This window comes from Triplophysa dalaica, chromosome 21 (genome assembly GCF_015846415.1).
Source record: "Triplophysa dalaica isolate WHDGS20190420 chromosome 21, ASM1584641v1, whole genome shotgun sequence".
NCBI lineage: Eukaryota > Metazoa > Chordata > Actinopteri > Cypriniformes > Nemacheilidae > Triplophysa > Triplophysa dalaica.
Window position 1 is genome coordinate 14,851,781 of NC_079562.1, and position 12,201 is coordinate 14,863,981.

At 38.8% G+C, this 12,201-nt stretch overlaps 1 protein-coding gene across 6 annotated transcripts in view; it reads left to right on the forward strand.

Moving 5' to 3' along the window:
- fhit (fragile histidine triad diadenosine triphosphatase) overlaps positions 1–12,201 on the forward strand; it is a 272,439-nt gene that overhangs the window by 6,405 nt on the left and 253,833 nt on the right. For 5 of the 6 annotated variants that reach the window (XR_008905024.1, XM_056735294.1, XM_056735299.1 and 2 more), the window contains exon 2: positions 10,364–10,407. The gene's annotated coding sequence lies outside the window, so the exon portion shown is untranslated. Of the gene's footprint in view, positions 1–10,363; positions 10,408–10,960; positions 11,092–12,201 lie in introns of those variants that run through there. The other variant, XM_056735297.1, reaches the window with a different exon arrangement.

The window sequence follows — 12,201 nt, forward strand, 5'->3', positions numbered from 1 at the left end:
TTGATCAATCAGAAGTTGATTTGATTGTGAAAGGGGGCGTCCCACACCAGACTCAAGCCCGGTCTGAGTTTGTAGTAGAACTACTCCCCTCCCGAAACAGTACCCATCTTTAAGGACGTTCTTAGTCAAACTGTAATATTTTGATAACAGAATGTGATTATTTAATTGTGGATCTGCATGAATTGATTGATATCCGGCACAACAAGTCCAAGAACATTTTGGAAAAGTAAATGGGGCTGTTTGGACTTTGTTGTTGGTTTGAAAGGCACTGTATTGTAGTACTCTCTGTCTTTTAATAGCTCTTTGTGTGTGCTGTTGTGATGCCAGGCCCAGCATTAGGCTAAGTGGATGGCAGAGACAGTGGCAGAGCTACAAAGACAACCAGCTCCATCTTTACTGCAGTGTTCCTCTAGATCTCCTTTAATCCCACAAAATACAAAGAGCTCCCATCCCAAATCATGTCAACATGCGTCTCCTTTTTCTTCCAATGGTTAAGTCAACGGATATGTGCTCCAGCTACAGGCTGAGAGCGAGAGAGAGAGAATAGTAGATCTGATGGTCATGGTGAAAAGGATTACAGGGTCTTGAGGGACTAGCAGACATGAGAAATGATGGAAGTCCACAATCTTTGCTTGTCCTCTTGCCAAGGGACATGAAAGAATCAGCCAATCCTTTGAATCGGCCCGAACGGCTGTGTATTTTTATACCATGTGTGATATCATTATATCTCTGGCTTGTTTTTCAGTGCCGTGACTTCTTACCCTCTTGCATTGCATAATTTTTTTGTATATTGCGTGTAATCATGTAAATTCTTGCAGATATAGGGGAAGAGGTTTTTGTGCCAGTTGCGTACTGTTTTGTTGATCTTCTCTGTAGCACATCACATAGATGTTTTAGTGACATGAAAGCGTCCTAGATATGACCTTGTTTAAGAAACTATACTTCACATAATTATCATAAAATAACCAGATTGACTTTACCAGTACGTGCTTTTCATGCAAGTTTGACGAAGTGGTATGAGAAAAGGTTCAGAGACGATAATTGTAGCAGACTACGCCACCCTATTAACAGGGAAATGACTACCCACGAAAGAGACACACAGGTTCATCAGGTTAAACAAGGGACACAAGACGTGGATATATAAAAATATAGACATTTTATTCAATATAGGAATTAATAATTAAAAGAAAAGAGTTGGGTAACATTAGCAGCCAATAGTTCCAAACCCCTCTCTTACACACGCCCACACTGAGAAGAGCAAGGTCACCAGGGGTTGGCAGCCAACAACGAGCCTCAAATTTATGTAGCACACAGGTAACATCAGGTGAAAAAGTCTCACTGCACACACACAATGGAGTAAATTGTCAATGCACAGCACTCAGTGACTGGAAACCCACAACTCAGGCTAAGACTGGCTAGTTTCCTGCCATGGCCCTTGACTCCTATAGCAAAATGAAGAAAAGAAATTTACACTCAAACTATGTTACCAAAATCCAACATAAATAATAGAGACAACGAAAACAAAACTTCCAGCTCGCGCAACGAGGGTAGAAGTAACTTACTACCTCCCAAATCGTAACTGGAGGACTGGAGTCAAAAAGGAAATAAATCACTTCATGTGTACCAATTTGAATCTAAACGAAAATAACACTAAACAAACTAGAGAAAAATCATAAATCTACCAAAATAGATTAAATTATAACAAACAAAACACAGGCTACACAGAGCAGATGCCTGTAGCACCAACGCCCCTGAAGCAGTGGACACGCAGACAATGTACATAGGCTCTTTCTTTTGAGCAGCACGAGCCGAAGCAGGTACCGTGTGTTTAACACGGTGCAGATAAGCCAGAAAGTAAGGATGAAGTATCGCTGACAGCCGAGACAGCGTAGGAAAAAGAAAGATCAACCAAAGGCAAAACAGCAAAGTGGCCACATGGTTAGCATTTTAGCTCCACCGGACCATTGAAACCCTTCTGTGTGGTCATAACCAAACGCCGCAGCTCACGCTATTCCTGACCGGCACTCAGCCAGCAACATGATATAAGAGCCCAACTAAGGAAGTAGGCAGCCAGGACCCAGCCAACGGGACGCTCAACAGTTCCTGACGACGAGGACGGCTGATGATGTCACCAGAAAAAGGCAGTTCCAACAATGACCTCTAAGTGGCCGTAGTTCACTCATATAAACCCACAAACTAAATCAAAATAAATGAATTCAGCTGACCAAGCAGGAATCACGTGATTCGCCCTGCTACACAAGCATGCGTGATCTGTTAACTGCTATTTACTGATCACTAAAGACTGTATTTGTGAAAGCAGCTAATGACAAGAGTCCAAATGATGTTCAGAGTCTTTGTGGATTAAAAATTATCTCTTAAAAACAATATTCCTGCAAAGAAACAAAATTTCCCCATGTTTTACTCACCCTCAAGGCATCCAGACTGAATATGACTTTCTTCTTGAATTCTTCAATTTTTTGAAGCTCCAACAAACTGCATCCATCGATCAAAGAATGGCTCGACACGGCTCCGTGGTCTTAAAAAAAGTTCTTCTGAAGCGAATCGAAGCGTTTGTTTAAGAGAAATATCCATATTGACAACCCTATTAACGATAATATCTAGCATCCGTTATTCCTCGTTGTCGTAAGTTTCGGTGACGTAAGCGGCATTATTCTTTTTATTTCATTGGGATACCGTCTCCTCTGCGGGGGCCAGACAGAAGCCACTCCTCGATAAAAGGCACACGACGGCCCACCTGGAGTTTGCCAAAATGCATTTGAGGACTCTCAGACCATGAGAAACTGATGAAACAAAGATTGAATTCTTTGGCTTATAGCAAGCATCATGTCTGAAGCAAACGGGATAGTGTGAATGTCCGTGAATGTCCCGGCCTTTGTCCAGAGTTGGACATCTCTGGAGAGATCTGAAGATGGCTGTGCACTGATGTTCCCCATCCAACCTGATGGAGCTTGAAAGGTCCTGCAAGAATAATTCTTATATAAAAAAATAATCAGTTCAACAAAAGAGACTCGCTTTTTTGAGGGGTCAAATGTATTTTCAACCTGTTTTGACCATTTGTGATCTCATAAACTATGTGTTGTATTTGTGACCTTTGTCTTATCACCATTAATATCTTTGCAAACAGAGAATAAATGACTAATTTATAGATCTAGTCTCTTTACTTTGATCTCAATATGCCACCACAATAGGCTTTTATGTTAATTCATGAGTATGTATACCATAAAAGCATAAAACGCTTTGCTTTGGTGTGTTAGAATTATGAACCCTCCCTTCTTTTAAGTTGTTTTGTGATCCATGCTGTAGTCTGAAGTTATTTATCTGCATTTTATATCGACTACTTTTTTAAAACCAAAGCTTTTAATGTCTGTACAGTGTGTCCTCACAGACTGAATGGTTGCAGACTGCTTCATTGTCATATTTGTGCATTACCCCGTACAGCTGGTGCCATTGTCATGCCACAGTGAGCAATGACAGGAAGTTTCAACCTAAGTAAATGCCACTTTACTTTATCACGTCGAGACCGCATACCCGCAGGCAATAAATGCAGCAGAGCCTGGCTAATTACATTCCTTAGCATGTATTCATTACTTATTCCGATAATGGAAAAATACACTCATTATATTGATAATATATTAATTGAAATGTAACGCAAATATGATCTGACCAAATTAGGTCGCCATGCAGTTGTGTTGAGTAAATACCGTTGCTCTTAGCGTTCCGCCTGAGCGATTGAATACGTCTTTTGGAGTGAACGTGGACGGTGTTCGTGTGTGTTGTTTTGTGTTGTGCGGGGTGTGTTGATGGTGATGTGACGGGACTTTTCTCTCCATTAGAGGACTTGTGTTCCCCCTTCACACAATTCTCCTGTCAGCCACTTAATGAGTAAAGAGCTGTTTTGAAGTTGAGATTAGTTTGTTGTATTTTCATGGCAGGCTGAAAGAGACAGACCGACAATTTGATGTGAAATTGTGCAGTATGAGATGCGTCTTTAGACAGGGAATAAAGGTTTTACCACCCGAGGAGAATACTGACCCTAACATTTTTTTATGACAGAAGACAGAAGGAATCACCTTGGAACCAGCAGCATGTTTTAATGGTCGCAATCCCCGCAATCCCATTTTTTAACCTTAAGTTAGTGTGTATTGTTGATGTTAGAGCATATTCAATACCTACAAAATGATAAAGCTCAAATTTCAGTGCCAAGCGAGATGTTGTCTTTAACAGAATTCGCTTTTCAAGGACTACAGAGAACAGCTAGATCGGTCTAAAGCCCTCTACTTCCCGGGTACATGATGTCACTATTCTGAGTGCTTTTAATAACCTCCGCCCACAGGAATACGCCAAAAAAGGGGCGAGGGCTTCCTCAGAGAAAAGGAAGAGCCGCTGGAGTAGTGTTTGGTTATCAGAGATTCTTGACATTTGACTGAGCTACGTGCTTAACTACTTTAACATTCATCACATTCCTACAGCTGGTAATAAGAATTCAGCTACACACGTAAGATTACCAACGGTCAAATAACAGCTTCATTACTCTAACATCAGTTGTGAAAGCAGTTCTGTGTAACAAACTGATATTGTGTGCGTGTTCCTACATAGCCCACCTCTAAAACACTTCTAAGAAACGTCCTTTGAAGTCCTGCTTCCAAATGTTTCCTGGTCAATCTGCTTGATTTATTATCCAACTCGGGTCCAATATAAAAAGGCAAAACTAACGCTTCTGTTATTAGTGTTAATTAATATAACTCGTCTGACGCCATTTGGTCCGGTGTCTTTCCCTGACCATAGTAGGAAAAGAATTGCGATCTCTAACAAAGATTTACGTTTGCACATGCACTAGCAGACCTATGTTACTCTTCAATCGATCCACATTTTTTTAACTGATGAAATGAAGTTGACGCAATTGTTACTGTTTATTGCTAAAAGCCAAAGTTTATTAAAACACGTGAGAGGGTCACCGACCAATCACAACAGCCTGAGAAGCGGATGCTCACTGATATGTTATGGGTGGGACATCTTCACACAGATGCTTTAAGTGGGAAACCAATCATGACAGACCTGGTCAATTTTACCAATAAGAGCGTTTCGGAAGGAGGGACTTTATATAGACCGGAAGTCATTTTTTGAGAAGAGGGAAACAGTGAACAATAACCTTGAATTATGTGAAATATAAAGCGTTTTTTTTAAATTAGAAGCATTAACATCCATTGTTAAACATCCAAAAACATAATCAAAGCCAAAAACAGCAAAAGAATGGCTCCTTTAATATGTCGACAACATTTCAATTGAATAATGGAGAGGATGCGAGACATATCGATTGGGCCTGACCCCGCCCCCTTTTAAAATAACCCAAACTCTCATGCCACCGCGTGTGTGACACTGTCGTGAAATTAGACTTTATTTAGACAACATGTTTCATACAACTTGCTTTCATAGTGCGCAGTGAAGGGGGTGGGTCTCTTTGAAATCTAAAGCAGATTTGATTGAACAAGAACTTTGACGAGAGCTTGAAGTGTAGCATGATTTCTAGATTTTTTTCAGCGCACATGTCAGTTTTTATCTTCTAAATGCGAACTTTGTCAGCGCATAGGAGCATATCAGTTTGTCGATGTCATTAAGGCTAACACATTTTTAATAAAAGGAAAAAAATGTTCACATCATTTTGACATCAGCGGGTCTTTATCATTGTATGAATGTCATTATGTGTTACATAAGTTAAGTCAAATGGCATTTCACAGAGATCTGTTTTAAATTAAAATGAAATAAATAAACGCATGTTGCTCTGAAAAGTATTTGCTAACAAAATGTATTAAGACAATTATTTCTGGACTATAAACTTGGCACCAGATGGTTAAAAATAATTGTAAAAATATGCATAAAAATGAAAAGCTTTGATGTTTCCATATGAACCACAAGGTCAGTCATAAGAGTTGTTCACATCTACACTAGTTTGTTTGTTCATTTGTGTATTGTTTTTTTTAAGATTCTAACCAACCTTTTCTTTTAAATTTTTAATATAATTCAGATTTAATGATATGCTTGTTTATACATTTGTTAATTATGTGTGACGTCATATATCCACTTGAACTAAATTCTAAAATATGCACTCTGCAGCACTTTCAAGAAAGTTAAATAAAGCTAGACACACACCCCTTTTCTACAAAATAATGAGTATGTACAGTAAGAAGGGTTGCAGCTTTACTTTGCATAACGTTCAAAATCCGTGAACTGCTAAAAACTCTTTATCTGTCAGATATATTGTTAAATAGCTGTAAGCTGTGCTTTAGGTAAAATCTCCGCCACTCCATAAAGCCCAGAGTTCTTCACAAAACCTTCTCTGTCGTACACAATGACCGCTAAATACAACCCACTTATCTAATTCTCGCCAAAGTTTCAATGAATTCGTTCAACTTCTGGTTGGGGGTTTTTTGTTCTAATCCTTTCTTTTCAAGTTAGTCTCAACTCCAGCACTCTGTGAAAAGCTTCTTGAATGTGTGGTGGAGCCATTTTTGAGGTCATTCCTTTCTGTGTTCAGTTTTATCGCCTCCTCTTATTCGCTGTCTGGAAAAGAGGCAGAGCTTAATGCAGTCAAAGCTTACAGCGGATAATGTACCTTTAAGTTGTGAAACGAAAAAGGGAAACATTTAAATAAGTAATGATTCAAGCAACCGAAGCATTGTATATTTTGTGTTCCTTCGTAGATTGGCTTTATATGATGAGTATGTTCAGGGGTGGACTTAAGGAGGTGGGGGCCCTTGGGCTTTAGTCGTTTTCGGCCCCCATACTGTCTAAATGGAATCATTTGTTACATGTGTTTGTTAGCATTAGTAAATGCCGATGCCTTATTCCAATGACTAACAATGACTCTTGTTCATCGGTTAACACGTTTATAGCTCTTGCTTTGACAGTGCAGGCATTCTTACAAATGTATTTCTGGTGGATCTTGAGAGATTGTAGCTGTCGAATTGGAGATTTGGGAACCCCTGCATGAACGTAAAACCAAAAATTAGCAATAATTCATTCGCGCAAGTCGCGTTTGGTCTGAACACACAGTTAATGCAGACAGATCTCAACAGTGGCAAACGTGACGCACAGGACCCACCAATAATCAACCATGAAACACCAACATGACTGATGGATAGTCTAGCCAATTAAACAACATCATTCCGTACATAAGGCAGTACTATTAAATCGTGGTAGACCAATGAACAATCTTTTAATGGAAAATAAAATGACTGGCATATAACTAAACAAATCAAAGCAACGAGAGCACGCGAGGAGCCCGAAAGGACGGAGCCATGAGCTAAAGCCCAGTCAAGTCCAATGGTAAGCCCGCCATTTTGTAAAGCAAAAAAAGGGCACATGAATGTTTATTTCTCTGTAGTGCTGAAACTTTTTTTACGTACAGCTTTACGTAATCAGAAAACCTTATTTCAAACACAACTTCTGTTGGTAAAGTTTGGAGTTTTAATGGACCTAAATAATTACGTAATGACTGTGTGTTCACACCAACAGCAAATTATAATATTTGCGAAAGTAAATGACATAGATGCGAATAGACATGTATGCTTGCCGGGTGATCCGAAGTGTGCGCCAAGATTGCCAACGTGCTTTATTTGCCTCACTTGCGTTTTCCGCGCAGTGAAATTTGCGTGAAGAGCTGATTGACACATCTGGAAGAAACTCGCTGTTGCGTAATGTTTAACGCATCATTCATGCGTATAAAACCCTCAAGTAATATAGAGCGAGTGTGTTGTAAACACAGCGCAAGTGTTGAAGGACTAAAATGAAGTGTGCTTAAAAATTGTTACCTATATAAAAGGCTCAAGGCATTTGAAAAATCCCGCATTATGTGTAAACATGACAAAAAATCAAGTGTCTAGAAACCTCCTGAGACTTATGGTGGTTGTGCTGTGGCTAAATTAAAACCATTAGCAAAGGAAAGAAAGCAGTGCAGAGTTGTTTTTAGTTGAGTTTCTCCAACACAAAAGCAGAGGTTACATGTTTTTTTTAAAAGTTTAATAGCCTGTAGGCTTGGACTCTGAGATTACAAATACCCAGATCAATATTGCTCCTAAAAGCAGGTTGTATAAATACAAGTTCTTTTTAAGCAGTAATCTTTTCTTTGCGAAAGTGATATCTGAGCTCCTCAACAGCCTGTAAAATACATGCACCTCATACAGTTTATTTCAGGGACATCAAAAATCTTCTCGATTATATGAAAGCTTGTGTCATGACATGCCATAAAAGCAGAGGCAGTCGTTTCTTGCGTGACATAAATTTCTTGCTGCGTCTTCAGAGTCTTTTGGAATTACGTGTTGTGATTCCACCACTGTTCATCCTCCCGAACCTTGATTTCATCTCTTTGCTCGTCCTCTTTACGTCAGATTAATCAACGCTTTTAATTACCGACGCTTTCGGTCGCCTCGAGTTCCCTCAGTTGTCACCTTCGGGACACCCTGCAGTAGAGAAAAACAAAAAACGTCTACCAAAAAAAGGTTGTCGTCTTCCCTCGGGTCTTGGGACAGGCTCAGTAATAGCCGGCCTCTGCCAGTCAGTCAGATCTATTGCCAGCTCGCGTCTCCGCCATCCCGCCGGGTGTCTCCTACGTTGTCTTGATAAATGGATTCTTGCCTTGACTCGAATGTGTCCTTTTAAGATGCGGTGGGGCGAGGACGCTTGGGCTTATGTTCCATCAAGCCTTAGTCGCATCCTCAGGGTCACACAAACATATAGCTTAGATTCGCTCAGGTTTCCCTCTAATGATGCATTATGCATTGCTATTATAAAAGTCCCATGTCTAGATTTACTCGCACATTGACTTTTTGAGGTGCACTCTTATTTTTGATCATATCGGGTTTAAGCATGTTATTTCAGTGACATATGTGACATCAAACAGAGTTGCTAAACAGCCAAAAGATAACATTTTGGATCCGTGGTTTGGCCATTTATAGCCTGGGATTGATGTCAAAAGCCATTTAAAAGTAGTATGTAGTGTAGTGTATTCTGCTGAAATAAGCTTTTTATGCATGCAGCATTTTATTTTAAATTTTGCACCAAGGCCTCTTTAAGAATGTGTTCTAACAGACGCGATGGAGTACGATTCCAGTGATTTGTGTCTCCAAAATGAACTCAACAACACTCTTAAAAACAAAAAGGTGCTCATGCCGCCACTGAAGTTTTGTAAAGAATGTTTAACATCCAAAGAACCTTTCTGTTTCATAAAAGTGTCTTTGTTTAGAAAGAGGTTCTAAATGAGAGAAAGACTGAAAATGTTTCTTGTATGGCCTCGCTACGAAAAGCCTTTTGTAGCAGCATTATTTTTAAGAGTGTATAGCTATCTTTTGACTAGGAAAGTATTTTACCTGTGAAATATCTCTCAGCCATAACCTTGTCCTTCAGAAAATTTTCTTGCATTGTTTTGCCTTGTTATATTTTTTTAGCAAGTGTGAGAATGACAGACTCATTAGAAGGCACAAAACACGTTTTAAAGTTGTCTCTCCTTGTCTGTAAAAGTTGCTCACATAAAGAAAGCGTTTCTCAGCTCTGTCGTATCGCATTTGGCCGTCTCTGACACAGCCGAGAGCCCAGAAAACATTAAGGTAGTCTACTCGTAAATATTTGATTTGCCTGGCAGTGGAGATGGATTCAGTTTTAATTGTTTAAGATGTTCAGCCCACGTTCAAAAATTAAAACGTTTCAAAATAACAGACGTTAAAGGTCAGAGATGAACCATTGAAGCTGATGTTTGAGAGAACGGTGGGTGTAATTATTGTGCGTGGAAAACAAAACAGCTATAACCTGCCATCAGCGACCATGCATAAAACATGCATTGTGGTGTTTCAATGTCTATTTAAAATGTGAAAAAGGGTATGTATAAAGTTCTTTCAAGTACACTTATGTAAGCATCAAATCATGTCAACTCCATCTGGCTAACGTCTATTTGACGTCTGCATTAACGTCATATGGACATCTATAAGATGTTTGTAAGATGTTAATGATTTAGAATGGACTGCTCTTTCTAAGATGTTTAGCAGATATTTCTCAGATGTCCACATCTTTTGCAGACGTATTACAGACGTACCCAAGAAGTATTGCAAATGAGCAAACTATATATTGCAGTTGTCTTTCAGATGTAAATGCAGACGTCAAATAAACATAAGCCAGATGGTGTGTGCTATCAGGAAAGATTTAGCATAAAGCTTTAAAAAAACATTGTTCTCTTTACCATATAGAAATCGAATGCGCGGGTACATTACAACAACTACACAGGCGTATTGACGGACTAATAATGAACACAATTGTTCTGGTTAACACTGTGTTGTTTCATTTCTGTGTGTTTTAGATTCTCCCTCCTCATTAATCGTACAAGCCGAGCAAAAACTGAAGGTAAGTGTATTTATTGCATGGCTTTGACAATGAAATCAGCTGGGTCCATTGATTTTTTCTTCTCCTCGCTGCTTTTTTATTTGAGGGACTTGTAAGCAAGTTGATTACAGATAAAACAAGTAGGAGAAGCGGTAGCACACGCTAGACGAATGGTTTGTTAGAGGTGAGGAGCAGTAAATGAGCCCAGCAGATGTTTCTGGATGCTGTCGCTGTTTGTGTTACGGTTTGTTCATTTAGTCTTCGGCCGTGCTACGCAGAGACTTATCAGGTGTTCAGAGAGCAGCATGTATTGCTTTATTCCCAGGAGATCGAAGGCTTAAGAGACTGAAATACTATTTCTGTTGTTCTGTTTTTGAGTATTAAACACGGGCTGCTCGCTGTTCGCCTTTTGTAGTTTTTCAGTCTGGTGGACATGCTTATTCAAAGAGACGGATGATAGATGGTTCATAAACCGGTCACTAAATTTGATCTCATTTTCTAATTTACAGTTATAGACAGCTCAAATAAATAACAAACAATATGTTTGTCTTTATTTTTTTGAACAGACAGTTTACACAGTGTAGGGTGGTTAAAGTGCAGCATGAACTGGAGTCAGAGGTCATCTTGAACTTTAGTCAATGAGGCAAGATCGAATGTGCTGAGCTGAGCAGCATATTATTTGTGACCCTGCCTGTGAAAACGCAGGTAAAGTCATTTTTGTGTATTAGTGTTTTCTTCAAAAAATCATTCTATATAATGGAAAGACCGTTCTGTGAAAAATAGCCTTGATATCTTCAATATTGACTGAGTAAGGCCATGTCGAAGATTGAAACCAAAATTTGAAATTGGAATTAACTTATTTTTTATTTTTTGACATGGAAAATAATGAAACAGAGGTTCAATAAAATCCTTCATTTCAGGATATACAGATAATAATCAAAAGTGTATGTCACATTAATATCACATAATCTATCATTTACAGCAATAAACACGCAATACATGCACTCTTAAAAATAAATGTGGTGAAAAGGCTCTTTGACGCCATAGAAGAACCTTTTGGTTCCATAAAGAACCTTTACCATGCAAAGAACCTTTCTGTTTCACATAAGATTCTTTGTGGTGAGAAAGGTTCTTCAGATAAATGTAAGAAAGAGATGGTTCTTTAAAGTCTTTTGACCGAATGGTTCTTTGTGGAACCAAAAACCTTCTAGGCAACTTTATTTTTAAGAGTGTAGAAGAACCATTTTTGGTTCCACAAATAACCATTCAGTCAAAGGTTTTTTAAAGAACCATCTCTTTTTTTACCTTTTTATAATCTGAAGAACCTTTCTCTCCACAAAGAATCTTATGTGAAACAGAAAGGTTCTTTGCCTGGTAAAGGTTCTTTATGGAACCATCCAGACTAAAAAGGTTCATGAAGCACCTTTAATTTTACGATTTTCATTGATATCAGAAGCAGGGTTACATTTCCGTAGAACACAAAAAGCAACAAACATTCTTTCTTTGCAACATCTTAAAATTCACTGTAATATCATGTCAGTCACCACTACACTTCATCATGTAAGTTGCGTAAACAACGCGAGATTTGACACTTGAAGTGTTATTATGGTTGTCAAGATTTTACTGTGAAACTTTTATTAGGTGTAAATAATGCTGCGTTCAAGATTCCTCACATTTGGGATATTTGCCACCACAAACCCGTAAGTAACATCTTGATTTCGTAACATTAAAACAAGTACTTATTAAAACAGCTGGGTTATTTCTGGGTTAAGGTGGGAAATATCTCAAAAAAGCTCACGTAATATTTCCTGTTCA